At 43.2% G+C, this 26464-nt stretch overlaps 1 protein-coding gene across 2 annotated transcripts in view; it reads left to right on the top strand.

The window, feature by feature from the left end:
• The first annotated feature begins 4598 nt into the window (after nucleotides 1-4598).
• Nucleotides 4599-26464, top strand: part of PDE4D (phosphodiesterase 4D) — a 622159-nt gene continuing 600293 nt past the window's right edge. The window contains exon 1 of one of the 2 annotated variants that reach the window (XM_080972591.1): nucleotides 4599-4677. The gene's annotated coding sequence lies outside the window, so the exon portion shown is untranslated. Of the gene's footprint in view, nucleotides 4678-16347; nucleotides 16448-26464 lie in introns of those variants that run through there. The other variant, XM_080972594.1, reaches the window with a different exon arrangement.

Here is a 26464-nt window from a genome sequence, read left to right as displayed (position 1 = left end):
CCACCATCTGATTGCTGCGGTTATTCAAGTGGATTTTATTTCTTTTTTTATTTATGTCGGGGGGGGGGGTAGTTTGATCCCGAAGAGGACTGGGAAGAGCACAGTTAGCTGGAGCTGGGGAGCATCCTAGCGGAGATTGGGAAAGCATCAGTGGGACATGACCAAGAAGGGTCAGGGAAGGAGCATGGAGGATGGTGAGTTAGTTCTTGGGGAGGGACCAAGCAGGTTGCCAGAGGAGCATTCTGCTCTAGTGACACGGGACACAGCTAGTCAGATGCCTCCTGTCATAGAACCACCTCCAGCACACTCCCTTGTCAGTGATGAGGGAGGCCGCTGAGATCGAATCTGACGCCAAACAGGCATTGACTCCATCTCCACCTCCTAGGGCACAGGGACGCCAGAATTGACACAAACGGACCTTGCAAGCTCAGCCCAGCTGTAGTTTCCGTTCGCTTGCCCAGTCTTGGGATTCTGGCTGGCAGAAGGAAGGTGCAGGAGGCATGTTACTTGATGGATCAACACTGCCAGGGAACTGCCATCGGCTCAGGGGGGAGAGGGGAAAAGCCGGATGGATTACAGAGAGCCCCCAAAGATCATGGGAAGCAGCTCCTCCTCAGCGGAGGAGAGTAACCACGCCTCCAGTGGAGAGGAGCTTCAGGGCTCGGAGGAGGCGAGGCAGTGCCAGGACACCTTGCCTGGGCAAAGCGGGGAGGAGAGAGGTCCTCCGTTACCCATGCCCTCCTTGCGCAGTAAGCTTTCGCGCCAAGAGGGGAGGCGCAGACTGGGCGTCAAGAAACTACTCTGCTGGGGAAGGTTTAAGGACCGGCCACTCACGGATTCTGCCAGTGAATGAGCCAGCCACGGGAGAGTGGCGCTCTGGACAGATAAAGTTTATTTTGGCATCAAAAGCAAGGCTTCACAGCCGAGAGGGAGGCATTTGCCTGCTTGCTCTCGAGCAACCCCTTGGAACCATAACAAACACCTTAGCTGGCTCCCGGACATGTATTCTCCTGCACTCCTGCCGTACCTTGTAATTGTGCCTTGCTTATGCACAGCTCTGATTTAAGCATTAAAGTCTTTGGCAGAAACCTTTGGGAGTTTGAGTTCTTCATCTGGCAGTGAGGGCCAGGACAATATTGATTGAATTTACATCCTTTGCTTCCTCCCACAAATCCAAGAGCTTTCCTGTCTTCCTAACAGCCCCACAGCTACAGATGAACTGATCTTCCCTGTTTATTTACTTTGTTGTTCCATGCATATTTTAATGGGGATTTATTGTATTTTAATTGTAAACTGCTGAGGAAATGTGGGGAACTGAATTTAAAATGGAACAGGATGTTCCATCCCATCCTACACCTTGTGTTGAAGGGGGAAATAGTAACAGGGACAGAGGCTGTCTGGTACAAGGAACTCATGGTTAAAGTCAGAATATTTATGAATTGTGCATTCCATCAACGTTTCTTAAGTCCTTACTTATGAGCAGGAAAGGACATCCCTCATCATTCAAAACTGTTCATTGCTCAGACTTACTGACAGTTTGCTTTTGATCACTGCTATTAGCCATTCACTTTACATACAAGAAACCATTTGGAATTCAGCTCTTGAATAATTTGCTGCAGCAACTGGGCTTTGGGACGATTACAAAGAAAATGGTTTGAGAATTGGAGCCTTACGGCCCGCCTTATGTGCATTTATTCAAGAGCATGCCCTACTGTTTTCATTGCGATTGCAGTCCTAGGATGACCTGGGTGAGTCCCATTGAAACAAATGGACACTATGTGACCTTGATCCCTGGTTGGTTATGATCTTGGAGTATCGATTCTCTCATGGAGTGTGATGGAAATTTGAATCCAGATAAGTACAAAATGTTGAAAATGGTTCTCCCTTTTCGTATATCTAGATTGTGTGGGGTGGAGTGGGGATGGATGTGGGTGGGCCTCTTCAGATGCAGCAATTTATTCCCATAGGCTGACTTCTCATAGAATTGTAGAGTTGGAAGGGGCCATGAGGGTCATCTAGTCCAACCCCCTGCATTACAGGAATCTTTTGCCCAACATGGGGCTTGAACCCACAACCCTGAGATTAAGAATCTTGTGCTCTACAAACTGAGCCAGCCTTCTCAAGTAATCCTGTGATGCTATATGCATAGAAAAGTACATCACATCTTTCACTTAGCTTTGACACTGAGATTTATAAGGATGGGTGAATCTGTCAATTTCAGTTTCTCAAATCCTTTTTTTTTTTAGTCCTCATGAAAGCCCTCATGTGATTTTTCTCCCAATATATACATTTTTGTTTGCAATTTTGCATAATCTACAGTTTCCTCATAAATAATGCTTTTTCGTCTGTTACTTTCATAAATATATGCATTTTAAGGCATGCTTTATCTAGTATATGCATTTTATTCAATACATTACTTGTTTGGAGAAGTGCAAATTTTGATGGGTGTTTGTGTCCTAGTTTGTATATTGTTTCAGAAAGTGTGTAATAGGTAGATTTGCCTTTAAATGAAAACTGAATCACATTTCTGCCCCAGTTCTAGATTTGAATGGGCTCAGCAAGAATCTCAAAGCCCCTGTGTACATACTCATCTTCAGACCTTTACACTGAAAATGAGTCTTTGTATAACTACTATGTGTCTGTACTTAAAAAGACCACTCTCTGGTGTCTTGTCCACCCCACTTCTCCCCATCCAGCAGCAGGGAGCAAAAACCACACAGAGAGAGTCCTCTGGAATCCTTACCTGCCTCTATTAGCAGGTGAAAGGAAATATCTAGAAATGGAGAGGGATGACTCACATATTGGAGTCCTTGGACAATGCACCCATTGAGACTATTTTTAAAATAATATATAATTTAAAGAAACCCAGCACGGAACCCATCCCATACGTTGTGGAAACGAGACCAAACAAAACAAAACATTATGCAAGAGTCGATCTTGTTCCAGGTCTAGGCTTATTATAATTAAGCATAAATACTTAAAAGGTCAACAGACTTGAATCCTTTCCTCCTTCTTGTCAGATACTTTAACTGAACATTTATTTTAAAGGCAAAAGGGATGGACTGTTCAACTGCAACACCTATAAGGGACAGAGGATGTGGCTGGGATCCAAAGAGAGAGGCCCAAGCACACCTGGACCACTCCTTTCAGATGCAGCAATGATGACTTCAGAGGAAGGGCCGTAGGTAGCTCAGTGGTAGAGCATCAGCCATGTCCCAGGTTCAAGGCTCAGCATCTCCAGAAAAGGCTGAAATGTTGGAGAGCTGTTGCCAGTCAGTGTGGACAACACTGAGCTAGATTGACCAGCAGTATAAGACTGTGAGGAATGTTGAAGCAAGAGTTTTGGTGCCAAACTGGTTTTCAGATGTCATGCAGTACAATCAGACGTTCCTGTTGAAGAAGCTCAGCCTACGACTGAGCAGGACATAAGGAAAGGCTTACAAAGCAAAACAAAAGCATTATCTTTATTTTAAAATTCCTCCATCAGAAGTTGGCTTAAGGGAAGGCTCCAGACACTTTAAGAATTACCATGCTTTTCCTTTCCTGTTTATAAACGTTTGAAGACTTTAATAAAAATAAATAAATCACCCACCAAAGTATCTTCCTCATGTAAGGAGCAATGTAATAACAGAGGTCTGGTCACATTGACAGTAAGATTACAGAAGAATCCACTGACCCAAGCCTGCAGAACAACCAAAAGTTAACTATTTTGCCACTCCATGATTTCAGTAGGAGAGTTAGGCTGAACTTGCCACGTTTACATGAAAGTATATTCTGCTGGCCACAAGGGGGGTGGGGTTGCTTTCAAGTAATCATGCATGGGATTGCACTGTAAAGCATATTCATTTTATTTGTATGTATTATATGTTTACTTCCCTCCCAGAAACAACATATTGACATTCTTAATCACTTTTTTTTTGTTTTTAGTTTTTAAAAAGCTACAGTTCCCCGAGTGGTTTAACAAACAATGCTGCTTCCCAGGGAACTCTGTGAATTGTACTATGTGAGAGGAATAGGGGCCTTTTAACAACTCTCAGCACCGTAACAAACTACAGTTCCCAGAATTCTTTGGGGGAAGCCATGGCAGTTTAAAGTGGTATTATAGCATTTTAAATGGATGGTGTGATTGTGGCCTTGTTGGGCCTTCCTTTTCTTCCAAGCCTCTGATTGGTTCTCAGAACCAGAAGTCACCTGTATTCCTTTTCCTTAATTATTACAGCTGCCTCAGTGACTCTAACAAAGAGAACCACCTTGCAGTAACAATATATGCTGTAGTTGAGCCAGAGGGGTTGGCAAGCTTTCAGTAAGAACTGCTACTTAACAAAGGAACTTAATCTTTGCTTTAATAGAAACCAAAACTGAGGCCTAGAGCTTCTAACAGCAGCCAGCCATCCTATCAAATACACAGACAACATCCAGGGGTGACATCTTTCTCTCTTGCCTCTGGAAGGCGGAAGGCCCCTCCTGCAGCTATGAACTTGTTCCTTTCCCCTGCACCATTGCATGTGCTTTATCACAACACAGACAATAAACAAATTGACTCCTGCACAGTGAGCATCTTTCTGAAACAAGCAATTTTCAGAAGAAAAGCAGCAGAAAAGCACAGGTGAACAATTATCCCATCAAGCTCTCATTTTAGCAACTGTCTTCCTTTAACATTTTCCAGGATGTGAAAAGGTGAGTGGGAAAACGCCTGAAAAATATAGAATATTGATGAATGAGGAATGCATTTCTGTGCTTTGCTGATATACACTATTGGATATGCTATTGAAAAAAAGTGTTGTGTTTTGTCACACATATTTGACTGCCACTTTGATATTGTTCTGTTTGTTTTGCTAGGGTTACATGATAAAATTTTAAACCATAACGCTGTTCTGAGTTTGAGAGGTGGGGTCAGTCTGGATGATACTCTGAGTCCCTTCTAGTTATTGGAATCCTGTATCTGTGAGAGTAGAATGTATAAGAACAAGCTTGCCAAGCCAGTTCCTCTATTAAGGTAATGCTTTTGGTTAGTTAGTTAAGTAGCATAAACAAAGAAGTTGTTTTGTGCCATAGAACAAATGGGTGGGCCTTCCCCCCAACCTCTGCTCACTCAGCAGTTAGGTAGGAGAGCAAAAGCCACTACTGTTGATATGGGTTGGAAGCAGGCCTGAAACTGGAGACAGAGACATTCTTGATCTGTACTGGGCTTTGGGGCTCCCCTGGAAGCTTAATGGGGAAGCAAGATCTCCTGGGGTGTTAATGCTTAGAGCCCCTCCATCTTGTTCTCAGGTTGTATATATGTGTAAATAAAACAATATACAGTGGTACCTCGGGTTACATATGCTTCAAGTTACATACGCTTCAGTTTACACACTCCGCTAACCTAGAAATAGTGCTTCAGGTTAAGAACTTTGCTTCAGGATGAGAACAGAAATCGGGCTCCGGCGGCGCGGCGGCAGCAGGAGACCCCATTAGCTAAAGTGGTGCTTCAGGTTAAGAACAGTTTCAGGTTAAGTATGGACCTCCAGAACAAATTAAGTACTTAACCCAAGGTACCACTGTATCCTAAACACACAACAGAACGAACTTCATTCTAAGGAAACCGAACCCTGGGTAAGCATACCTGGAATCTCTCACTGCTCGGAGATTGGGGCTTTGTTTTGGTTTGCTAGGTTATAAAGTAATGTGTTGTGGTTCTGTATGGCATTGTTCTCAGTTCATCAATAGCCCTTCTTTCATGTCAAAAAAAAAAGTGCAAGAAGACTAATAAACTTGAAATCAAGGCTGCTGTACATAGTCGAGGTTTCTGCTAGGGTTTTGCATGATACCTGGTTAGGTGAGGGAGGCTTTGTGGAGCTTGGGGGATGAGAGCATGGAAAAATTGCATAGCTCCACTTGCTTTTGTGTATTCCACCCCCCTTTCTGTTACGCATCGTCTCAATTGCCACGATCCCATTGGTGAAAGCTGTTGTATTTGGCAAATCCCAGGGCACTTGGCAAATCAGGCTTACTGAACTTTACACAACTGGTTTTGCTGGCTAGTTCCGTGTCAGTTAAACTCCTTTCTTAGATGCACTTCAGCCTTGACCGTTTTTTAGATTCTGTAAACAACTGAAGTAGCTAATGCTTCCAAATAGTACTTATACACATGTCAGTCTCCCCAGAGACGTGGATCTTGTATGTTGCAATACAGGAGCTCAATTACAATAACAGTAACACAATATCGGTTCTTTTACTTCAGCACTGACATAATCCCAAACCAGTGTCATAGATTGAAAAGGGCCTGCGCTTCTGAGAAGGGCCCTTATACCAGGAAATTTTGGGGGTGGCGGGCACCATATTGTGCCAATTCCAGTAGGCCTGACCTTGGTTAGCCTGTTTGATAATTTGACAGTGCTCAAGATGGTTAGCAAACAGCGTTACTGTGCAAAAGCATAAGTTAACTTTAGTGAAATGAATACCTGTCCTTGTGGTATTGTTGGGGGTGGCAATTGTAGCAAGGCAGGTGTAGTGGGTGGTTGGCTCCTTCCTGGTTTTGGAGCAGGTGGGAGAGGTTTCCCCCCTCCTTTCTAGTCATGCCGAGATTGGGGATGCTCACGAGGCTTTAACAGCCAATCTGAGTGGGAGCTGGCTTGTTCAGGGGCAGGGCTTTGTGGCAGACCAGAGGGAAAACTTCCAGATGTAAATAGGGTGGTGATGTGCCCTGCTTTACAGAGGACAGTCCTCTAAATGAAATAGTCATCTGTTTGAAGGCCTGTCCAGTCATAAGTTGAAAGATAAGGAAGAGCAAAGGTCTTCTAGTTGCTGATTCCTGGGTATCAGACCAAGCAGATGCAAAGGTAACCTGGTTGCAGTCTTCTCTGCTATGCTGAGATATATATTTAGGTTTAAATTATAGTCTTTTTCTTATTTGTTTTTATCCAGATACTCTATTAGCTTATGCCAGGCTAGGGGACCTGTGTCCATTCAGATGTTATTGGACTCCCATCATCCTTGATCAGGTTCAGGCTGCCTGGAGAGCTCAGTTGGTTAGAGCATGCTGATGATAATGCCAAGGTTGCAGGTTTGATCACTGTATGAAACAGCTGCATATTCCTGCATTGCAGGGGGTTGGACTAGATGATCCTCAGAGGGTCCCTTCCAACTCTACAGTTCTATGTGTCAATGTGATGTTGGGAGTCCAACAATATGTGGCTTAGTGAAAACGGTTTGCTCATGTGTCCTCTTTTTTGGGGTTGGGGGTGATGCACAAGTGGCCGCCCTAGAAGGGCAAGGCTAGTGAAAACCATACCATGGGGGCTCTGTGCTTTGTGCCAATAGGGCTCAGAGGGTTTTCGGGATGTATGCAAACAATGGGTGTAAAAGGAAGCTTAGTGGAGAAAAGGGCTTTCATTCCTGAGCGTCTGAAAGTGCACGTAACAAGGTAGGTGCTTCTCATGCTGCAATTGCCCAGTTAATCTTTAGGCTACTGGCAGATGCTGTTTTGTTTCTAACCAGAGCAGTCGCTGCTGCGTTGTTATTTTTATAGCCCTGCTCAATTACTTTTTAACAGCAGCCTGCCACATAGAAAATAAGCAGGTATAGCTTTTCCTAGCATGGAAATAAGTAGTGGAAAAAGCTCCAGCTGCGTTGCTAACCGTTGGACAGGCTGCTGTTTAAAGCAGAAGAGCAAGACCAGTAAAAATAATGGCACAAGTCATTGGGGGGGGGGCAGTGGAGGGTCTGGCAGAAGGGGAAACACTTCAGGAAGTGATTGAAGAGAAGCTTCAACCATGTTGCAGGTGTGCAGGGAGTGCTTTAAACCACCTAAACTTTTTAGGACATAAGGACCATTGGGGAAAAAAGAGCATAGTTAAGATTGTACTGTAAGGATGCCCGTCCCATCTCTGTAATGCTGTCCCACTTTTGCCTTGTAGTGGGGACCCTGCGAAGTCACCTTTGTGATAAAAACCCTGGATGAGATGCAGTGCAGAACCACAGTTGCAATTCTGATTCCACCTCAATGTGCAAGGGTACTGTATTTTTCCGTGTATAAGACGATATTTTTTCCATAGAAATAATAGGCAAAAATTATGGGTTGTCTTATACATGGATAGCAGAGGGGGGACGGGAGATTGGTAGCAGCAGCCAGCAGGAGATTGGCAACGGCGATCGGGCGTGTGATTGGTTGCTGCGGCAAGGCCTACTGCTGATTGGCTGCGGCAAATGGACGTCGATTTATCGCAGCGGCGAGGCAGGCGTGCAATCGGCTGTGGTTGCGGCAAGTGGGCAGGTGGACTTTTGGTGGCGAATGTGCAGATGATTGGTGGCTGCGGCGATGCCTGCGATTTGCAGTGGTGGGCAGGCTGTAGAGCGATTGGCAGCAGTGACTCCACCACAAAAGGCTCAACAACTCTGGGCAATCTCCACCCCCCAAAAAAGGCTGAACAACTTTGGGCAATCCCCCCCCCCTTTTTTTGTTGCGGTCTCAAAAAATAGGGGTCGTCTTATACATGGGGGCGTGTTATACATGGAAAAATATGGTAATTCTTCAGCTGCACAAAACAGCTGGCTCTCAGTTTACATCCATCCCTTGTAGTATGTGCTAGCACCGCCAACCCACCATGGACTGGGACCTTTGCAGCATCAGACTGTCCTTGTGGTCTCAGCAGCATTAAAAAAGTACACAGAGAAAGTTCATGCTCCGTTGGCATTTTGTGTTTCTGTTTTGGAACCGACAGCAGGCAAATCTGGATGCTTGCTTGGAAGACGAACAATCCATATCCGTGGGTCCAATCCCCAAATCGTATCTTGTAAAGCACAGCTGGTATCCTCACTGTCGTCAGCATTAGAGCTCCCTCGGCCAGCATTTGGCACCAGGCTGCTAGTCATGTGGAGGGGGAAACCTCTCTGGTGCTTCCTTGTGCTCACAGCGCAAATCCCTACTCACCATTGCATTTCTGTTGTAGTATTCAGATTCTTCTGCATTTGACATTACTCTAGCCTTCATCAACCTGCTGCCCTGGCCATGGTGGCTGGGAATTATGGGAACTGGTGTCCAAAACGTCAGGATGGTATCAGGTTGTGTGAAGGCTGCTGAAGCCATGACATGTCTTGATTCCTCACATACTTTCCTTCCTTCTGTTTTGTGTGTGGAGAGAAGAGTTCTGGCAATCACATAAAGATCTTTTATGTCCTTCAAGCATCTGGCAAAACAGCAGGCTAAATTATTAAGCCTTCTTCACAGCTATTTAACAGCAGTGTATTTCTGCTTCAAGTCCTTTAATGTGGATTTTTTGCTTACAGACACTGGGGGGAAACATTTCCAAGCTTGTCATATATTGAAGAATATTCAATATTTAAACTTGAACGTATAGGGGAAATTAGTGGACTTCAAATTATTCCGGTGTGGTGCTGGATCTTATATGCTTAATATGTGCCATAGCAATTCTGGGCTGATCTGTGGTCTAATTGTGTAAACCTCTGATGTCTTGGCTTCCTGCTGTATCAAATGGACATAAAATTAATTACCATTGAATATTTTGAGACCTTGTATGGCAAACTCAGCAGAAATACAAGGCTAGCATCTGATGGATACTGAGGGATCTGTCTATTTCAGTTTCACATCTGCTCAGTCTTTTCCACCCTGGGTTTTATTGTGGGGTTTTTTTAAAGTATGGAAAATTCATACTTAAATTCTCCTAAAAATAAGCTTTCTCATTGTAACTGAATTTTGTGATGCAGTTTCAGAGAAGTGTGTAATCCAGTTTATAGCTGCATTCTGATCTGCATGTAAGTCACAGGTTGGTGAATCAATAAGGTTTAAAATGCAGCTGAAACAAATTTCTGATTTGTCCCTACAAATGTTTAGAAAAGCCCATGCCACAATATGTGTGTCTGCAGCACACCACAGCAGCCAGTGTATGAATCTGTCTTATGCTAGGCCAGAGTGTTTGCCCATGTAGACTAGTACTGTCCACTCAGGCTGGCAGCAGCTCACCAGATCTTTCTCAGTCCAACAATTGAGCATTGTTCCTTCAAAACATGTGCCCTGCCATCCAATTTATTGTGGGTTTTTTTGGGGGGGAGTGTGTGTGTATGTCAGCCTTATCAGGGACACATCTCTAAACCATTCAACTATGTGAGTGGAAGCTCCTCATGAGGGTCTTTCGTGCCTCTATGCTAGTCATTTTTAAACATATTCCCAGATGATTGTATTAGATACTTTTTATTGATTTTCACAAACAAAACAAAACAAAATTAAATAAAACTTAAACTTTTACATTCAACCTTTTTTGTCTTCTTATTTACCCTGCACATTTTCGTGCCAAGACTTCCCTCCTTCCCTGCTTTGGTTTTCCCAATTTACATCCATTCCTGCAGATTCTTAATTACATTCTATATACATCACAAGATTTATGTTAGCCCTGCTACAGTTTTTAAACTTCTACAGTTAATTTGTATGTACACAACAAATTTACTCCACTCCTCCTCAGACTTTGTCACTTTTTGGTCTTGAATTTTATAGCTCATTTTTGCCAATTCAACATATTTGAATAATTTTGCCTGCCACTCCATTAGGGTTGGTAACTCTTGGGATTTCCACTTTTGGGCCACAAGAATCCTTGCGGCAGTCGTGGCATACAAGAATAATTTACAGTCTTCTTTTCTCACTTCATCTCCTATTATCCCTAAAAAGAAAGCCTCTGGTTTCTTTGGGAATGTATATTTGAAAAGTTCAAATTGTGACCTGTTCACAGTTAAATGGCCCCATGCTTCTTGGAAAACATCTAAAGCCTTTGTGGGGAACCTGTGAATGCTCTCCAGGCATTGCTGAACTAACAACAACTTTACTATTTATACCCTGTCCATCTGGCTAGGTAGCCCCAGCCACTCTAAGATGTCCATCTTCCCTGGCCACACCTGCTGAGGCTGCTGGGAGTTGTAGTCCAGCAACACTGAGAAAAAAATCAAATAGGCATCTCCCCACCACACACCAAAAAAGCTTTCCTGGATGTAAACTGATAGTGATTTAACAATCCCCAGGTAATGGGGACAGTTTGACTATACAGTGGTACCTCAGGTTAAGTACTTAATTCGTTCTGGAGGTCCATTCTTAACCTGAAACTGTTCTTAACCTGAAGCACCACTTTAGCTAATGGGGCCTGCTGCGCTGCCGGAGCACGATTTCTGTTCTCATCCTGAAGCAAAGTTCTTAACCTGAAGCACTATTTCTGGGTTAGCGGAGTCTGTAACCTGAAGCGTATGTAACCCGAGATACCACTGTACATGGATTAGGTCACATCCACACCATATGCTTAAATCACATTTATACCCATCACGGCTCCCCCCAAAGAATCCTGGGAACTGTAGTTTACCCATTACAGTGCTTTGATCAGAACCAGGCGTTGCCTTCACTGATGGGAACAGACCCACACTCCCTGACATAGTGCATGTTTGCAATCCCAACATTCTCCCAGGACAAGAGTCTCTTGTGAGTGATGACGCCATGCCTCGTCTTTAATGGCTTGGCAGGAAGGTCAGGGAACCTTACTGGGACATATTTGATAATTTCACTTTTAACTGTAATTCTTCAGCTCTGCGTCTGCTACTGAATCTGTACTGTGGCCTTCCTGAATAAAGATCTCTTTCTTACTTATGAGTAAGAGCCTTAGTTTGTTTAAAAGCCTTCTGTGTTTAAAAGTTAAAAAAGATAAATTTAACTTAGCAATCCTACCAAGGAGTTCCCTCTGTCCGCAGTTTGCTGGCCAGATCCACATCTCTCATGGAGAACCTGCTGGCTAGCTTGAAGAACAGCCCCACCTGTGGCAAAGTTGTTGAGTTGCCAAGATCAATTGGGAGCAGCCCTCTTGGAAGAAAGGAGGGTCGTGCTATATTTTCCCTTCTGTTTTCCTGGAATAGATGCTAAACTAACTGGCCTATAATTTCATGGTTCCCCCTGGATCTCTTACCAATAATTATTTCAGTACTATCATTTAGTGTTTAAGATGCTTCCTGCTTGGATGATTGGAAAGGAAATAAAAACCAATGAAATGCAATAAATCTATTTTTGCTACAGTATCACCCCCTCCTCCCCAAAGCCCTCCATTTTGCCTATTGTGAAGCATGCTGGTAACATTTTGTCTTGTACACTTCCTGGGGATGATGATGATTATTTTTAAAAAGGTGCATGCACACCTTTGTAGTTTGTGCATGCCTAGAATGGGGAAAAAGTGGGAGAGAGGTTCAGTCTCCCACATCATGAATACGTTCTGTCAACTTGTGTGGATGGCAAGTGGAAGAATAGCCATTAACATTAAGACTGAAAAATGTGTGGAGGTTAATGTGCCAATTGCACCCACAGGAAAATTGAATCTGTGTGGCCCATCTACTGTTTGAAGTCCCCATCTGGAAGCACCCTAAATTAACAAAGGGCATTTTTAAGTAAGACTCAACTGCCAGTTCCTTCGGTTTCTACACGTTGAATGTTGTGTGAGGGAATCATTTCTTCCTTTGCCTCAGGCAGCAAAATGTCTTGGGCTGGTCCGGCTAAAATGTGTAAAATTGGGGCTGCACCTATTTTCATGTTTACATGGAAGTAACTCCCAATAAGATCCATGTCACTTAGTAGATGTAAACATACCCAGGGTTGAACAGTAAGGTGAATTGATGTTGACATTGGAAGATACAGATTCTCAGCCTCTAAAGAGTTGGGTGTTTGACATGGGAAAGGATGATATAGAGGGATGATTCATACAATTTAACTGGCATATTTCAAAGATGGTTTAAGTTCTCATAATGTCTTTGTACCTGATGAAAACTGAACCTGGAGATTCAGATTCACCATGTAATGTGGCCCCTTAATCATTGTATAGAGTAGCATCTTCCTGTTGCCTGGTGGGCAACTTAGGGAAATTTGTTTTCCATCCACTATACTTTGGCAATGCTTGGTAGACCAATTAAGTTTCTCACAATCTGGAACCGAGTACAGCATATGTTTCCGCTGTTTGTACTGCTGGAGAATAACTACACTTCAAGATAGATCACAATCTTTATTGGTGATCTACACAGGAAGTTATCAGACCATTGGATCAACTAGTGGTTTGTTTCTTTGTTTTTGCCAGCACTGACCAGTAATGACTCTTCAGGGTTTCAGACAGGAGTTTATCCCATCTCTACCTGGAGATGTCAAGGATTGAACTTGGTACTTTATGCATGCAGAGTATGTGCTGTTCTACTTATATTTCAGGCTGTTCATCCTGTCCCTGTCCCCCTGCATTGAGCAAATTTTAACTTATAGGGATGTGGAGAGATACAGAGACTGTGATGCTCAAACCCCTATAGTTAATCAGGATCTCCTGTACCCAGATGTTCACAACAGATTAGTCTCTCTAATGGAAGTGTGCATCCTCTAATCATCCAGATTACAGACATGACTCAAACAGAAGCAAGAAGAGTGTGCTATATGAAAGGTGCCTGTAGGACAAGGAATTAATTTAACAAGGGAGCCCAGATGGCTCAGTGTGCTACAGAAGGGCAGAGATTTCTGGAAATGCAAAAGATGAAAAACTGCTAATCTATAGGTAACTGGGCAGCCAGAAGATATGGGCATTATAAGTTTATTTTAAAAGCCTGTGTTGGCAAAGATGTAAGCATGCTTTCAAAATCAAACAGTGGTGGCTTGGGAGGTGGTCCAGCTGGCTTTTCTGCAGCTTTCACAAGGAACATTTGTCCACAATCAAGACCGTTGTACGTCGTTGCTTCTCTGAAAGGTTATGATTCTAAGCTATTCTAAGTGCCAATGCTAACATTCCTTTTATGTCAGTAGAATGCCACGTTTTTGAAACATTGCCCTGATGTAGATGTTGGGATATTCCATCCTTCCTGTCTCGTTTGGTGCCAGGGCAGTGAGTTATAGATGGCATTTGTACAAGCGGATCATTTGTGGGGCTTGGGTGAAATTGGATCTGTATTGACTGAACTTCTAATATTGAGCTTTGAGACTTTTTTTTGGGGGGGGGTACAAACTGAAGGTTGGGCGAAACATATGACTAGGGCTTTTTTCAGCTGGAACTTCCAGCACCTCTCAGGTGGGTGCCATTGCCATTATAAGAGAACAAGGAAGGCATTCATGGTGACTTCTGGCACCAAATAGCACTGCATATGACTGACTCCTGCTCCACAGACAATCCTCCTCTGAGAAAACTAACATGTCAGGAGGAAGGCTAAGTAAAAACGTTTCATAAGTGCAGGGAGTTTTATAATAATTCAGACCCTCCCAGAAGACCCTGTATCCACATCAGTCCAATTTCAGTTTCTGATTTGGCATTAACCTGCTTTGGGTTGGTCACGCTGATAGATGGCTCCCACTGGGAGGACAGTGGGGTGAAGAAGCCTACTGAATTCCTGGACCTCTGAGAAGCTTTTAAAACCATCAAACATGATCTGGGGAACTTGGCTATGGTGGTGCTTTAGTTGCTGCTGCATTGCTTTTTAGATATTTGTCATTTTATTGGTCCTCTTAAGCCACCTTGAACTTCGTAGGAATGGCAGAGTATCTTTTTCTTAAGCAAAATGGGAAACGGTTAAACTGATCAGTTTCCACATCTGTAATCTGAAGTGGATATGTAGCTTTACCACAGGGATGGGAAAACCTGTAGGCCTCCAGGTATTGTTGGACTCCATCAGCCCCAGCTAGCATGATGATGGGATGATGGGAGTTGCCGTTCATCATTTGGAAGGCTGCTGGTTCTCCATTCTTGCTTTACCACTCCAGGCACCATTTCCCCTCTTTTCCATTTCTTGTACATGGCTTTCTTAAATCTCAGTTCATCTGTAAGCTTCTTATGCAACCACACCAGTTTCTTTGGATGCCCCCCCCCCCACTTGTTGGAATGGTCTGGCCTTGGGGCTTCATTATTTCACCTTTAAGAAACATCCATCCATCTTGGACTTCCTTCTCTTTGGGTATTTCTGACCATGGGATCTCACCCAATAGTTCTTCAGCTTTTTGAAACCAGCCTTCTTAAAGTCCAGACTACTCTTCCTTACCTTTATATCATGAAACCCAAGAGCACACAATCACTTCCTCCCATGGTTCACAGTACTTCCACTTCCACTTGAGGGGCATGGGTGGTGCTGTGGTCTAAACCACTGAGCCTCTTGGGCTTGCCAATCTGAAAGTCGGTGGTTTGACTCCCCACAACGGGGTGAGCTCCCATTGCTCTGCACCAGCTCCTGCCAACCTAGTAGTTCAAAAGCACGCCAGTGCAAGTAGATAAATAGGTACTGCTCCAGCGGGAAGGTAAATAGCGTTTCTATACGCTCTGGTTTCTGTCATGGTGTTCTGTTGCACCAGAAGCGGTAAAGTCATGCTGGCCACATGACCCAGACAGCTGTCTGCGGACAAACGCTGGCTCCCTCGGCCTGAAAGTGAGATGAGCGCCACAACCCCATAGTTGCCTTTAACTGGACTTAACCTTGACTGGCCTTAATCTTACCTTTTACCTTTACTTCATCAATCAGTTGCCCCCTTTTGGTGAGGGCTAGGTCCAAGATAGATGACCTTCTTGTTGCTTCTTCCACTTTCTGGGAAATGAAATTGTTGCTGAGGCGCTGGAGGAATTTGCTGGAATTTACATTTTTGGCAGAGTTTGAGTTCCAACAGATATTGGGGTAGTTGAAGCCTCCCATAACTACTAAATCTCTCCTTTTTTGAATATTTGGTAATCTGCTGTAGGAAGGCATCATCAAGGTTGAGCCAGAGCCTTCTGTGAAAATTAAAAATTAAACCATCCTCCTATTCACAGAATTTAGATTTGACCATCTTCTTCCTGGAAACAAGGGTGCTGAAAAGAGCAGATAAAAGAATGTGATAATGTGTGTGCGCGCGTGTTTTTAAATGGCCAGCAGTACGGCAATTCAGCAAAAAATGGATGCTTTGGCTGTTTCTTCTGTAACAGCATACAAAAAGGGAGAGCTGGATATTTGTGGTGGGCTGGAGGAAAGTGGGGAGAGAACAGTACTGCTATGATACTTCCTCGCACATGTGATTCAAATTAAATCCAGAGCTCAGATTTCCAGCTGTTTTGTTACATGGAAGCAGATCACCTGTTACTCTGTTTTAAAAAGAGAGGGAGAATGGGAGAGACTGCTTCCCTCCCCCACCAGACTCCTGTCACAGAAAGCAATTCCACGCTAAGCAGCTTAGCGTGTGGGATATCGTCTCTTTTTTATTGTTCTGTTGCAGTGCTTTCTGCCCTTCAGAGCCAGTTAGACTTGTTAGGGAGAAGCCAACCGATTGGCTGATTAAACGAGCTCTGTTTCATAAATTATAGTTCGGCATGCACTAGCACGCGTCTTGGGACTGCCGTAATCCCAGGGGCCCGTCTGTTCCTGACTCCTGTCGGTTCTGCATCGTACATGATGTTGCACTGGAATTTCCTGTTGTAAGAAAAGCTGGCTGTTGCATCTCCAGGACGATTCTGTGAGTAACTCTGATTTCTTAAACCCTTGCGTTAATTGCACACTTTAAGCAAGAGCTCCTGTAATTGGGCAATACCACATTAGCATAAGTGACAACTTTAGTGGCTGAGGGACTGCGTTGCCTCTGAATTAACTTTGCGCTTCTCAGTCCCTAGAGAGTTAAGTCTGTCTACTATGTGCAGTTGAACTGCAATCCATTGCTGTATTTATTTTGGAAATGGTGCCGTGTTTGATTCTATGTCTGTGCTCTCTTTCACTTATTAGAAAGGGATGAGATTGCAGTATTTGTGACTTTTCCATGCAGATGCTGCTTTGGATTGAAGACACATAAAGTATGTGTTAGGAAGGAACTGTATTTCCTTTTTCTTTATGAGCGCTCAATGAGATTACTGGGAGAGGGCTCCAGACACCGAATGATTTTTAAAAAGCCACAATAAACACCCCCCCTCCCAAGTTTCTTCTTTTAAATATATAGTCTTTACCAGCTCATGGCGAAGCCTTAAGCAACTTTTTTTTATTGAAACGCTACTTTGTGCTCACCCCTTTTTATAGAAAACTAAATGCCACGAGCACTTCAGAATTTGAGCTGCAATTTTATGCGCTCCTCCTTGTGGCTAAGTTCCATTGAACTTACTTCTGAGGAGCAGACTGCAAGGCTTTTAGATACAGTGGTACCTCGGGTTACAGATGCTTCAGGTTACAGACTCTGCTAACCCAGAAATAGTACTTTGGGTTAAGAATTTTGCTTCAGGATGAGAACAGAAATCGCGCGGCGGCAGCAGGAGGCCCCATTAGCTAAAGTGGTACCTCAGGTTAAGAACAGTTTCAAGTTATGAATGGACCTCCTGAAGGAATTAAATTCTTAACCGGAGGTACCACTGTAGAACCAATTATTTCATTGTAAACCCACAGGTGAGGCCATGCCTCTTAACTTCTGTATGATACCTAGTATAGTGATCAGCCTGATTTTAAGTAATAAATTAGGAGGAACTTAAAATAACAATTAAAAAACTATGGAAACTGCTGCTTGGGATTTCCAGTATATGTCTGAAGTCGCAATCATGTTTACAAGGTAGTAAGTCTAACAGAATACAATGGGGCTCACTTCTTTATAAACCATGCTTAAGAGTGCCTTGCACTTTAATGAAAGTATCCCATGGATTCCTGTATTGGCTTTTGAATATTGCCAGGTGCTGCAGAGATTTTAAGATGCTGCACAGGCATTTGGCTTCCCTTCCAAACAGTAGAACAGAAAGTGGTCTGGGGTGGTTGTTTTTTGTTGTTGTTGGCTAGGCATGGACAAACTGGGCAATTTCAGTTCTCTAAGGTATTTGGAGGCTGTTTCTTGGTTCACATGTTCATTCGAGAAGTGCAAACCTGGTAGTTTTTCATTAAAATGCAAACAAAATCAATTTTGTCCTCCATCTCTACTTGTGGCAAATATAGTTGGGCCATGCTATTATTGCAGTTATTATTTTATGGAATTTTGTATGGAAACCACCAGTGTGTCATGTTCTCACAACCATTACTAAGAGAAACCAATATTCATAATGCTTTCCAGGAATTTTTAAAACAGGGAAAGTCTCTGTTTGTGTTGCAGTTGTGGAACTTTCTTTTAGCATAGATCAGAGTCCGGGCAGTTTCTTGATTAGTGATTCTCTCCCTTTCCACAAACACCTCCCCCAGTGCATTGGTGGAACAGAAAATGTAGCCTGCAACTTGAAATCCTGTGTTCCCAGGTTAGCAAATATATCTACTTCAGTCCTTCTGCTTTGATGACTGTAAATGGTTGAAGAAGTTTTAGTTCTCTCTTTGCATTTCAAGAGTCCGTAATCGAGTAAGATTTGTGCTAAATGTTTTTCACCCTTCGGACGAACTTCATTTCCTGGTACGATGCGTTGCTTGCATTGCTTTGTATTTCCCTTGCACATTTTTTGCTGTCCAAAATGTTACATTTAGTCCTCCGCTTCCAAGGGACAGATGCATGGGGCAGTTTTCAGCATGAATGTATCAAGAGGGGAGGGAGAGCGCGGCAGACGTAACCCAGTTTTTATTAGATGGGTTACAATATATACAAACTATTCTGCATGCCTTCAAGATAGCTAATGCAGCCGTTTATGAAGCTACGCCTGTAACTCTGTCATTAGAGAGTTTGCAATGGCAGTGAAACGAGCTTTGCAGATAGATGCTATCAACATGTGCTTGTGAATCAGCCAAGCCTGCACCATGATTGATGCTTTTAGGGCTTATCTAGATCATTGGATCATAGCATGGTGCCTTTTGCATTTTACGCTTTCTAGGAAATTTATTTATTTATTGAATTTCTGTCCCGCTCTTTCTCCCAAAGGAGCCCAGCGTAGCAAACTGGTGGAAAATGCTATTCAAAACATGTTTAGAACATTTTTAAAGAATTTTTAAAAATCCGAAAACATTTAAAGGCATTAAGAACACCTAAAAACATGTAAAATAATTGCATACCTTCACAGTTAATAAATTTAAGATAGCTGGGAACAGTCTCTTTCAGCCACCTAAATACCTAGGTGAACAGGAATGTTTCTTCCTAAAAATTAGTGAGGGAAACAGGCCTATCCCACCAGGGAGGACATTCCACAAACAGGGAACCATCCCTGAGAAAGTCCTGTCACCTGTCAGTGCAACCCAGGCAGCTCCTGGCAGTGGCACCCCGCCCAGAACAGGTTGTTCACTTAATTCCCTCCAGCCAGTGCACCTCCATCATATCAAGATTCAGCTTTATTGGCTATATCCAGTCCTTCACTGCTTACAGACATTGGCCCAACACCTGCACAGTCTCTCCTGAGTCAGATGGAATGGAGAGATAGAGCTGTGTGTCATCAGGATACTGACAACATGGCTTCCCCAAAAAAATCTTGGGCAGTGCTGGACAACACCATGCTCCAGATCCCTGGACGACAGCTCCCAGCAGTTTCACATAGATGTTGAAGAGCAGAGGAGACAGAAGGGATGCCTGTGGGAACCCCACAACTCAAAAACCACATGTTTGACCAATATTCACCTAGTGCTGTTTTCTAGTAATGACCTCATAGGTAGGAGCAGAGCCACCACAATACAGTGCCTTCAACTTCCTCAGTTACTATCCTGATTAGACATCTGCAAATAGAACCAGATAAAGCAATGAATATACCTTTGTTTCCCAGAGTTTCTTAGGAAAGAGGGATTGGTTGTAGCTCTGAGAATTGTCAGGTACCTCCTGACAACTTTCAGGGCCCTTAAGAAACTAAACTGCCCAAGATTTTTTTGGGGGAAGCCATGGCTGATTAAAGTAGAATAATGCTGCTTTAGTGTGGGTGGGGCCCAGAAGAAAAAAACTGGCCCCATAAAGCTCTGTTGGAGCTTCTAAATGTTCGAAGAAGGGAGGAATGCAAAACCACGCTTTGGTTCATTCATGGTATCCCTTTCGTGATTTGAACTTTGTTGCATACATAGCTATGGTTTTGGCTATGTACTGTGTATCCACATCTGGACTGCCAACTGCAGAGGCCTTTTGGGATACTAGACTAGATAATTGGGCTTGGATAAATGAGATTCTTTTTAAAAAGCATCTCTAGTGTCTCTCTTCAAGGCAAAGTAGAAAATCTAATGCTTTTTCCATCATTAGCATGTTTAGGGTCATGTTTGCAGCACTTATAAACATTGGCAATGTGAGAGTGACACTTTACTGGTTAGAAAATAGATACTCGGACAGAGACTGTTTTGGAAAGTTTTTGCAGGGAATGTTTCTGGTCACACAGACACTGAAATCTATCTTTCATTGCTACAGTGCTTCCTATTCAACCTGTTGAACCATTTTGCAACCTCTTCCCCAAGCAGTTATTGCTAGCCTGCCACAGAAACAATTCTTGTTCACAGAGGTGGAGTTAGCTTAAGGTTACCAGATTTTTTTTCAAAGAATCCAGGGACATTTTTAAAAAAAAAAAAAAGAGAAAAAGTTATTTTTAAAAAGTTGTTATTTTTTTAAAAAAAGAAGTAACATCTTCTCTTCTGTGGTCTCCTCTGTTGCATGGCCTTCCTCTGGGCCCCAGCCTGCTCTCTTGGAGTGCTAGCTGCCATGGAGTAGGCTCAGGTCGGGCCTGGGCTCGGCCACATGTCCTTGCCCTCCCGGTGCTCTCCTACCTCCTCTCATAGGCGGCAGCGGCAAGGTCAGGGCTCCCCTCTTTTCTCTCCTTCCTTCTCCTTCTCCCTGCGTTGGCTCCAGGGTTCTCCCGGCCCCAGAGCACCACTGGGCAGTTGGCTGGGTGGCCAGGCGCTCTCGCTCCAGGCTCGATTTGGGTCATGGGGCGGGGGTCAAAGGCTCCCCCAGTTGGCATGCTGGGCATCCCTGGTTCCCCCTCAGCAATGGCAGCGGCAGTCTCAGCAGCCCAGAGCCAGCCTGGTAGTGTAGTTGGCTCTGGCTGGCTTCAGGAGTTGCCTGCTGCCGTGGCGCCCGCCATTTTGCCTCGCCGGAAGTCCCCATATGATGTGTCTTGTGCCGTTGAACCAATCACGCAACATTCATTCCCTACTAATAAATCTGCAACACTTAAAATAAAAATCCGGGGACGTTAAATGAAATCCAGGGACATCCTGGGGATGGATTTTCTCCGGGGACAGATTTTTAAATCCAGGGATTCTCCCCAGGAAATGGGGACATCTGGTAACCATAAGCTAGCTGCTCCGGCACCCGGAGTGGCGCACATGCTGTGCACTGGTGGGGGCTTGGCGAGACTGCTAGGGTAGCGCCGCCCACAGTAAGCATCCCAGGGGGTGGCACGGCAATGTCACCCCCCTCAGGGATGACACCCGGGGAAGGCTTCACCTACTGCACCCCCTTTCTTTGCCAGTGCTTGTTTAAACAGGTATAGGAATAAATTATACTTTTGGGGGGTATGCAGTCATTGGAAGTTTGCTTCTTGGACTTGGTCTCAAATGGGGATTCTAGGCATTGCTCTGGATCCGGCTTCCTCAACCTCGGCCCTCCAGATGTTTTGAGACTACAATTCCCATCATCCCTGACCACTGGTCCTGCTAGCTAGGGATCATGGGAGTTGTAGGCCAAAAAAACATCTGGAGGGCCGAGCTGGAGGAAGCCTACTCTGGATGAACTGGAGGAGTGAAAGGCATATGGGTGCCTGCATTGCTTATTATGTGCCTCTTGGTGGGTTTGAGGATTGTACTCAATGCTTTGGTCAAAGCTAACTTTTTGCCCTGTTGCTTGCTCTGCTGTTCCAGGCTTTCTACCTGTGGTGACGGGCTCTGATGATGGTCCATCTTAATAGAATGCAGCGTCTGCAATGTCTTAGGTTTGCAGGCATAACATCTCTGCAATTGTCACATGACCCCTGCCATTTTTCAGCTATGGTATCCCGCCTGTGTGATACTCCCCCAAGTGCCAAATTTGGTGCACGTTTTTTATTCAAGGTAAATAACTTTTTATTTGTGTAGGCCTCCGGCCTTCTAGCATGTGCCACCGAAGCTGGTTTTAACCAGTAATCAGTACTTTATTTTTACTGTTTTTGTTGCTCAGATATATTTCTGTTGAGTCAATAGAATGCACTGCTGTTTCCACTTTGATTAATTTACCTAAAACTTTTTTTTATTAAAAAATAAAATAAAGCATTTTAATTCTACCCTTTGGCTGAAAAAGATTTCCAGAGTAGTTTACAGATGACCAGATAGTTCCTGGCATCAGCCTTGCCATCTGAAAGGCCCAACACAAAAGGAAAAAGGGACTGAAAGTTTCTGTATTTGATATCTGATCTGGAAGTTTTATTAAGCTGGAGGGTTGTTTATAAATGTATTACAAACTCTATAGTGCGGGTAAAGCAAAATCCTATGAAATACTATCCTGTAAACCAACACTTGGTTTGAAATAAAGGCTTGAGGTATGTATATCTGCCTTAAGAGTTTCCACTTAGGCCTGCTTTTTATCTGGAGAAAATTCAGCGTCATTTGCTTCAAATGAGCTCAGCGATCTCTTTCTCTTGAATCCTCTTTCATCTCTTTGCAGCTTAACGCTTTCTTTGAAAAAAATACACACACACACACACACACACACACACACACACATTAATCACAAATGTATCTGCTTTTTTGTTTATCTCTTTCTGCTTTGGGGAGTATACTTTCTCAGGACAGTCTCTTCTCTGCCAGAAAAATAGCTGGCTGTATTTTCCCTGCTTTGATATAAACAATTTATTGTATAAAGAAAATGTTTTGTCATATTTCATGATATAGTGCTATTAAAGCTATTTCTGGATCTATCCAAAGCCGTCTTGGAGAAACACAAGGCTCTTGTTTTGAAACTTTCACGTTGGCTGCAGTTAGGTATCCCAGGCTATGATGAAGACAGCCATTGTGGTGGTGGTGTTAGCGCGGTGACAACAGTCTGGGTTTCAATCCTCACTTAGCCACAAAGCTCATTGCATGACTCTGAGGTATCATAATCTCTCAGCCTCACAGGGTAATTGTGAGGATAAAATGGCGGGGAGGTGGTAGAGGGAAACCTTTGTTGTTGTTTCCAATCTCCTTGGAAGAAGGGCAGGGATAAAAATGTAATAAACAATACCACAATGTAAGCAGCTTGCAGTGATTAATTTCCAACACACCACAGCTCAGACTTATTAGAAGCCCCTGAAATACAGTGGTACCTCGGGTTAAGAACTTAATTCATTCTGGAGGTCCGTTCTTAACCTGAAACTGTTCTTAACCTGAAGCACCACTTTAGCTAATGGGGCCTCCAACTGCCACCATGCCACCGCCACACAATTTCTGTTCTCATCCTGAAGCAAAGTTCTTAACCCGAGGTACTATTTTTGGGTTAGTAGAGTCTGTAACCTGAAGTGTCTGTAACCCGAGGTACCACTGTAATTGCCTCCTTCACACATAACACTAAGTCAAACCCATGGCTTAGTGTGAAAGAACAAGTAGGCTGGTGCACACCGAGAAAATCGTGGCTGATTTGCTCCTTTCACTCAATTCTGTTGCGGTGCTGCCAGGAGATGAGCCATGATTTGGCTCAATATTGCATCAGAACCTGGGCTCATGGGTTATCTCCCAAAGCCCTAAGTGGCTTTGGCCTTGTATACCTGAAGGCGTGTCACCGCATCGTTCAGCCCAGACACTGAGGTCCAGCTCTGAGGGCCTCCTGATGTTTCCCTCACTTGTTACAGGTGTGAGAGGAGCTTAGCAGGCACACCAAGCCATCGTTTGGTTTTGTGTTACCTGCAGGCCAGGCCAATGTGTGTTGCAGTGCTTTGAATGCTAGAAATGTACAACATGGATACTGTTTTCCCACAGGTTTTATGGAAGCCTTTGCACAAATAACTATATGCATGAGGGCTTCTAGGCTACAGTGCTATATTTGCAGATATCAAGGGGGGCACATGCAGGATCAGGGATGAGGCTGATCAGTGTGGCTGTGCTCATTGATAACATATTGATAAACTTGGGAGCTGAAATGCTATAATATTTCCCGTTATCCGTTCTAGTTGTAATAATAGTGTTGAGATAGAAAAGTGTTCCCTATTAAAAGTCCTGCAGGTGGACTGGTATCTAGTGGAGTTAGATTTGGGTCTGTGTTGGCCAGTTCAGATTTCCTCTCTGTCAGATTTCTTTTCTATGATTCTGTGTTTTGGATTGCTTTTTCTGCCATGCCACTTCACTGAGGAAATTATGAACTTGATGCAGTGCAGGGGGAAAATTGAAGGATTTTGTCGCTCACAATCTCTTTGGTGGTACCATACCTTGCAAATACAGTTTTGCATTGTTTGATTACTGATTTAATTGTAGTGTCCTCAGGCTAATGTACTAGTCTAATCAACTATATTTTTTCTTAAAAATTCAAGTAAGCCTGTTTCCCAGCTTCTGCCAAGACCTGTTTTAGAATTTAATTGTTCTCTTTTTATTTTTAAATTTTGAAGCTATGACCATGTTTGATATAGAACTATCTCTTGTGTCTGTTTGCAGGTTTAACATTAACTGTGAATTAATTAATTAACACACGGTAACCTTCGTTACGAAAATTATGCAATTTGCCATGGTTACAGTCACTTCTAGAAAAGCCCAGATAAATCCTTTCAATTGATATTCAGGAGAAAGGACCATGGGATTTTGGAAATTGACCTTTTGAATTTTGCTGTCTTGTTAAACTTAAATTGTTTTAAAACCAAAAAATTAATACCCAGTGCAAAGTGTACATATGTCACTTAGAGCTAGTAGTCTCATGCCAAGTAGGTGGGCAGCCTGTTGGCAGAGAAAAGTTCCCATGCAGTTTGCTTTGCAGCAAATACTATGTTATTCTAAAATGTACATGATTATTTATGTAATTTACCTAACTTATGAATTTAACATGTTTAAAGATGTAATTCTTTCCACACAATTTCAATGCAAAGGCCATTCAGGAAACGCATTTTAAGTAGGGAAGCTCCCATAATCAATTACATATCATTTGCTAACTGAACACACACACCAGTGAATACTCATTATCACTATTCACTGGTTTGATTTCCATTTGAGACATGGGAAGAGTAAGTGAACACCATCAATTTCCACTTCTGTTTCTGTTGGAATTCTCTGGCATTTCTATGCAGAAGCTATATAAGAAGCAGATAGTTCTAGACAAGTCAGTCACTAAATGATTTGAGATTCCCAAGAGAAAGAAATATATTTTGCACACTCTTGTTAATGTGAAATATACCTGTACCAAGAACCTGAATTAACTAAGCCCATCACTCACTGAAGGACATGGAAGCCTAAACTGTATGGATTCACTTTTTTAAAAAGATACAGTGACGCTTAGGGTATTTAATCCTTTCATCTCCCCCTCCCTGAACAAAATGCCATTAGCTTGGGCTGATACTTGAACATCTGTGCTTCGTTTTGACAGATGGCTCGTCCTCTAATGTCCCAGACCAAAAGCACAGTGTGCTGTCATTGGTCATTGTGTGTGTTTTAAAAACCTGGCTCAGCTCCAGCCTATTGGTGTATGACATTTGTAGCTGTGTCCTGCCCTGTGCCTGGAGATGTATAATGGAAGCTATCATATGGTCAGATCTTATCCGGGTCTAATTAGGGCAAATGGTTGTAATTTATTGCCCTGGCTATTTACAGATGACATTTTACATAATGGTTATATGGCTGTCGCTTGCAACAACCCATGTAATGTATTGCAATAACAGTTACTTGGGAGCAGTGCTGTAACAGTCAGGGAATGATGTCTTAACAATGATCCCTAACTGAGGTTGATGCTGTATAAAGAAAAATAGGTTCTTCATACAGTTGAAAATACTTGTAAATTGCACTAAGTTCCATCCATAACCAGTGTTAGGAGTGAGCTGGATATTGTTTTTCAGATGGAGCTGAATTGTTGCTATTATTACTTTAGAAAGTAAGAATTTTCTATCCCCAAGAGTAAATCTCTTCTTGAAAACATCCAGATTTTAAGTTCCTTGAAGTATTGGTCACAGAATCTGTATGCTGCATACATTTTTACAAGATCCCTCTCTCCCATTGCAGTGTGAATAATAAGTGCAACAGTAGGTATAAATAATGGGATTTTAAAAAGCAATAAGGAAAATGGCTTGGGCCCAGACTGCCTGAAAGATAATATTTCCCTATATGAACCTGCCTAGGTGCTAAGATCCTCAGGTGAGCACCGTCTCTCGGTCCCATCAACTTCAGAAGCAGAGGTGGTGGTGACATGAGACGGAGCCTTTTCTGTGGCTGCTCCCATATTGTGACGTTCCCTCTAAAGAGAGGTTAGATTGGCCTCTTTGTTATCCTTCCACAAGCAAGCAATGGCCATCCTATTCAGACAGGTCTTTGAAAACTAAGGGGCAGACATTGCTGATTATGGGGCAGCTGTCAGGACAAGCTGTCAGGACAAACTGTATTCTATGTTTCTAAATGCTGGAATCCCAGCTTGAATTCCAGCATGGGAGAAAGGCAGGATTCAAATACATTAAATAACTAAATATTAAGGAAGATACACTGAATAAAAGAT

This window comes from Podarcis pityusensis, assembly GCF_964106645.2.
Source record: "Podarcis pityusensis genome assembly, chromosome: 11".
Lineage (NCBI taxonomy): Eukaryota > Metazoa > Chordata > Lepidosauria > Squamata > Lacertidae > Podarcis > Podarcis pityusensis.
The sequence above is the reverse complement of the archived record's forward strand: the minus strand, read 5'-3'. Positions and strand labels throughout refer to the sequence as shown.